We start from the raw sequence: 5866 nt of genomic DNA, 5'->3' as shown, positions 1-5866 counted from the left end.
CCTATATGGGATCCGAACCCGTGGCCTTGGTGTTATCAGCACCGCACTCTCCTGAGTGTGCCACGGGCCAGCCCAGTGATTTTTTTTTTGGGGGGGGTAGCTGGCCTGTATGGGGATCTGAACCCTTGATCCTGGTGTTATGACACCACTACCTAACCAACTGGGCTAACCGACCAGCCCAGCTTAATGATTTAGTCACCACTGTAGTCACCATCCATGTCAAGAACTAGAAATTTAACATCTCCCTATCCCACCCCCACCGGAACCCCTCCCTCCCCCATGCCAATCATAGGCCCTGCCTCCCTCCAACAGTGCCCACCATCTTGACTCATTTTCGTGTTTTATCACCCAAGCGTGCATCTCTAGACACCATAGTTTAGTCTTGCCCATTTAAAAAATCAACTTGATTGAGGTATAATTTACAGACAGTAAAATTCACCAATTTTAAGTGTACAATTCAGTGAGTTTTGACAAGCATGTACAGTCATGTAACCACCAATCAAATGATATAAGAACATTTCCACCACCCAAAAAAAATTCCCTTGTGCCCCTTTACACTCAATCCCCTTCCCCCAGTCCTGGGCCCAGGCAACCACTGATGTGCTTTCTGTTGCTATATATTAGATTTCCTTTTTCTAAAATATCATATAAATGAAATCGTATGGTATATCCTTTTTTGCATATAACTTCTTTCACTTGGCATTATGGTTTTGAAATTCATCCCTGTTGTTGCCTATGTCAGTATTTCCTTCCTTTTTATTGCTGTGTAGAATTCCGTTGAATGAATATACCAAATTCGTTTATGCATTCTTCTTCTGAATGACATTTGGGTTGCTACCAGTTTTTGGCTATCACAAATAAAGGGGCTATGAACTTTGGTGTACAGGTTTCTGTACAGACATATGCTTTCATTCTCTTGGGTAAATACCCAGGAGTGGGATTGCTAGGCTTTATAGGAGGTACGTGTTGAAATTTATGCAAAACTGTCAAACTATTTTCTTAAGTCGCTGCACCATTGTATATTCTCACCAGAAATGTATGAGAGTTCCAGTTACTTTGCATACTCAATAGCATTTATAGTTGTCAGGGTTTAAAAAAAAAACAAAAACGCCTGGCCCGGTTAGCTCAGTTGGTTAGAGTGCATCCTTATAGCACCAAGGTCATGGGTTCAGATCCCTGTATAGGCCAGCTCCTGAAAAAAAAAAATTGTCAGAGCTTTTTAAATCAGTTTTTTAAACCATTCTAATANAGCTCCTGAAAAAAAAAAATTGTCAGAGCTTTTTAAATCAGTTTTTTAAACCATTCTAATAATTATACAGTGGTAGCTCACTATAGTTTTAATTTGCAGTTCTCTAATGACCAATGATGTTGAGCTTCTTTTCATTATGTCCAGTGATCCCCTTCCCCCAGTCCTGGGCCCAGGCAACCACTGATGTGCTTTCTGTTGCTATATATTAGATTTCCTTTTTCTAAAATATCATATAAATGAAATCGTATGGTATATCCTTTTTTGCATATAACTTCTTTCACTTGGCATTATGGTTTTGAAATTCATCCCTATTGTTGCCTATGTCAGTATTTCCTTCCTTTTTATTGCTGTGTAGAATTCCGTTGAATGAATATACCAAATTCGTTTATGCATTCTTCTTCTGAATGACATTTGGGTTGCTACCAGTTTTTGGCTATCACAAATAAAGGGGCTATGAACTTTGGTGTACAGGTTTCTGTACAGACATATGCTTTCATTCTCTTGGGTAAATACCCAGGAGTGGGATTGCTAGGCTTTATAGGAGGTACGTGTTGAAATTTATGCAAAACTGTCAAACTATTTTCTTAAGTCGCTGCACCATTGTATATTCTCACCAGAAATGTATGAGAGTTCCAGTTACTTTGCATACTCAATAGCATTTATAGTTGTCAGGGTTTAAAAAAAAAACAAAAACGCCTGGCCCGGTTAGCTCAGTTGGTTAGAGTGCATCCTTATAGCACCAAGGTCATGGGTTCAGATCCCTGTATAGGCCAGCTCCTGAAAAAAAAAAATTGTCAGAGCTTTTTAAATCAGTTTTTTAAACCATTCTAATAATTATACAGTGGTAGCTCACTATAGTTTTAATTTGCAGTTCTCTAATGACCAATGATGTTGAGCTTCTTTTCATTATGTCCAGTGTTAAGGTGAAAACAACAGAGTGCGTATTAGTCATTCATAAATCTTCTTTTCTGAAAGTTCTTTTCAAATCTTTTGCCCATTAAAAATTTTTTTAATTGTGGTAAAATATGCATACCATAAAATTTACCATCTTAATAATTTCTAAATATATGGTTCAGTCTTTTGCCTGTTTTAAAAACTGGGTCATTGTCTTCTTATTGAGTTGTAGGATTTATTTGTAAAATCTGGATATCAGTCCTTTTTTCAGATATATATTTATATATATATATAAAATGAATATTTTCTCCTACTCTGTGGTTTGTCTTTTCACTTTCTTGACAGTGTCTTTTGAAGACCAGAGTTTTAAATTTTGCTCAAGTCTAATTTATTTATTTGTCATCCAGGTTTTTTACCCTATCTAAGAAATCTTTGCCTACCTCAAGGTCATGAGGATTTTCTCCTGTTTTCCTTTAGAAGTTTTTTAGTTTTAACTCTTATGCTTTCATCTGTGATTCATTTCAAATTAAATTTTGTATATAAAAATTGAGATTCTTTTTGTTTGCAATAGATATCTAGTTTTTCCAGCATCATTTGCTCAAAAGGTGATTCTTTCCACATTGAATTTCCTTGACGCATTTGTTGAATATCCACAGATAATGAATGTGTGTATCTACTTCCGGACTCTCTTTTCTGTTGCATTGATCTACAGGTCTATCCTTACACCAATACTGCACTTTCTTGATTCTGTAACTTTATAGAAAATCTTGAAATCAGGTGGTATAAGTCTTCCAACTTTGTTCTTTTTAAAAAACTGCTTTGGCTTGCTCCCTAAAAATGAAGCCCAAAACTTAATAAGTTCCATAAAAGTTAAGGAAAGACTTATGGATTGAAGGTAACTAAGGAGAAATAACTAAATGCAATGTGGTATCCTGAACTAGGTCCTAGAACCAAAAAGGAACATTAGTGAAAAATTCACGAAATTAAAGTAAGGTTTGTAATTTAATAATGTACTAATGTTAACTTCCTATTCTTGGGTATGTAAGATATTCACATTAAGGGAAGCAGGTTGAGGATATAAGAAAACTCTACTATTTTTGCAACTTTTCTCTAAATCTAAATATAGTTCAAAATCAAAAGCTTTTTAAAACCCACAAATATTTATCGTAACAAATATACCACTCTGGTGCAGGATATTGATAGTGGGGGAAGCTGTGTGTGTGTGAGGACAAGGGGTTTATGGGAACTCTGTGATTTCTACTCCATATTGCTATGAACCTAAAATTACTTTAAAATATAAAGTTGATTATTAAAACCTCAAAAAAATATTTTTTTTCAAGGCACAACTAAAAAAGAATGAGATAAGAGAAAAACCTGATATGTCTTAATTTTTTTTGGCAAACATGTTCCCCCAATTTAAAAACTGTGGTAAAATACACATAACATAAAATATACCTTTTTTTTTTTTTTTTTTTAAAGATGACCGGTAAGGGGATCTCAACCCTTGACTTGGTGTTGTCAGCACCACACTCAGCCAGTGAGCTAACCAGCCATCCCTATATAGGGTCCAAACCTGTGGCCTTGGTGTTATCAGCACTGCACTCCCGAGTGAGCCATGGGCCGGCCCAAATTTACCATTTTGAAGTGTACAGGTCAGTGGTATTAAATACATTCATAATGTTGTGCAACCATCACCACCATGCACTTCCATAACTCTTTTCATCTTGTAAAATTAAAACTCTGTACCTTTTAAATAATAACCTCCCATTCCTGCTTCTCCCTAGCCCCTGGAAACTACCATTTTTCTTTCTCTTCCTCTGTTTTTTTTTTTTTTTTTAAAAGATGACCGGGAAGGGGATCTTAACCCTTGACTTGGTGTTGTCAGCACCACGCTCACCCAGTGAGCTAGCCAGCCATCCCTATATGGGATCTGAACCCGGGGCCTTGGTGTTATCAGCACCGCACGCTCCCGAGTGAGCCACGGGCCGGCCCTCTCTTCCTCTGTTTTTTTTTTTTTTTAAAAGATGACCGGGAAGGGGATCTTAACCCTTGACTTGGTGTTGTCAGCACCACGCTCACCCAGTGAGCTAGCCAGCCATCCCTATATGGGATCTGAACCCGGGGCCTTGGTGTTATCAGCACCGCACGCTCCCGAGTGAGCCACGGGCCGGCCCTCTCTTCCTCTGTTTTTTTTTTTTTTTAAAAGATGACCGGGAAGGGGATCTTAACCCTTGACTTGGTGTTGTCAGCACCACGCTCACCCAGTGAGCTAGCCAGCCATCCCTATATGGGATCTGAACCCGGGGCCTTGGTGTTATCAGCACCGCACTCTCCCGAGTGAGCCACGGGCCGGCCCTCTCTTCCTCTGTTTTTGACTAGTGTGAGTACCTCACATCCGTGGAATCGTACAATATTTGTTTTTTGTGACTGGCTCATTTCACTTAGCATGACGTCCTCAAGGTTCATCCATGTTGTAGCACAGAAGAAAAACAAAAATACCCAACTGAAAAAGAATGAGATAAGAACAAAAACTTGATATGTCTTTTTAAGTCTCTTTTAATCTTCAAGTTCTCCCTCTGTGTCAGTTTTCCTACGTGGCATAACAGATTACCACAAATGTAGTTGGTTAGAACAACACACATTTGGGCAGCTCAGTTGGTTAGAGCGTGGTGCTGATAACACCAGGGTCAAGGGTTCGGATCCCCTTAACAGCCATTCTCCAAACAAAAAAACCACACCCACATTTATTTTCTCATAGTCTCCATGGGTCAAAAGGCTGGGCATGGCTTGGATCCTCAGGTCAGGGTCTCACAGGCTGCAATTATGGGGTTGTCTGGGCTGCTTTCTCATCTGGAGGGTCATCCAGGGAGGAAACTACTTCCAACCTCATTCAGGTTGGCAGAATTTATTTCCTCACGGTTGTATGACTGAGGGTCCCAGATATATGCTGGCTATTGGTTGGAGGCTGCCCTCATGTCCTAGAGACTGTCCCGCAGCTCCGTGCCTCATACCCCTCCCCATGGGCTGCTCACAGCATGGTTGTTTGCTTCTTCAAGACTAGCAGGACAGTCCCTCCCTCCGTCTGTTAAAATAGAGTCTTCTAGAACAAAGCATGACCATGGGAGTGACATCCCATCACCTTCACCCTGTTCTATTGGCTAGGGGCACATCACAGATCCTGTCCACACTCAAGAAGAAGGGATCAAATGAGGGCATGACTTATTGTGGGTCACTTGTGGTGTGTTGGATAGACTCTCAATCCCCTTTTCTGGGGCATCTCCCCTGTAGAGTTTCCAACAGTCTGGATTTTGTTGATTGCATACACATGGTGCAGTTCAACATGCACCTCTGTTCTCTTTATTTCTGGTGAATTGGCAGCTGGACCCAGAGGACTGATAGACTCAAGTTGGATCCCTTTGGCAACACTTTAGGTGGTGGTAGTGTGGTCTTGTCTCAGGAGGTACATATATCTAGCTGTCTCTCTTTTTATGATGTTAGCAGCTATTCTTTATTTCCCTTTGATGGCTGGCTGGTAAGGGGATCTGAACCCTTGACCTTGGTGTTATAACACCATGCTCTAACCAACTGAGCTAACCAGCCAGCCCCTGTTAGCAGCTATAGATGCTTAAAACCTATATCAGTTAATTCCCTGGGGGCAGCAGAATGATAATTTTTTTTTTTTTTTTTTTTTAAAGATGACCGGTAAGGGGATCTTAACCCTTG

Source organism: Galeopterus variegatus, unplaced genomic scaffold (assembly GCF_000696425.1).
Source record: "Galeopterus variegatus unplaced genomic scaffold, G_variegatus-3.0.2 Scaffold1700, whole genome shotgun sequence".
Taxonomy (NCBI): Eukaryota; Metazoa; Chordata; class Mammalia; order Dermoptera; family Cynocephalidae; genus Galeopterus; species Galeopterus variegatus.
Note: the sequence above shows the minus strand (reverse complement) of the source record.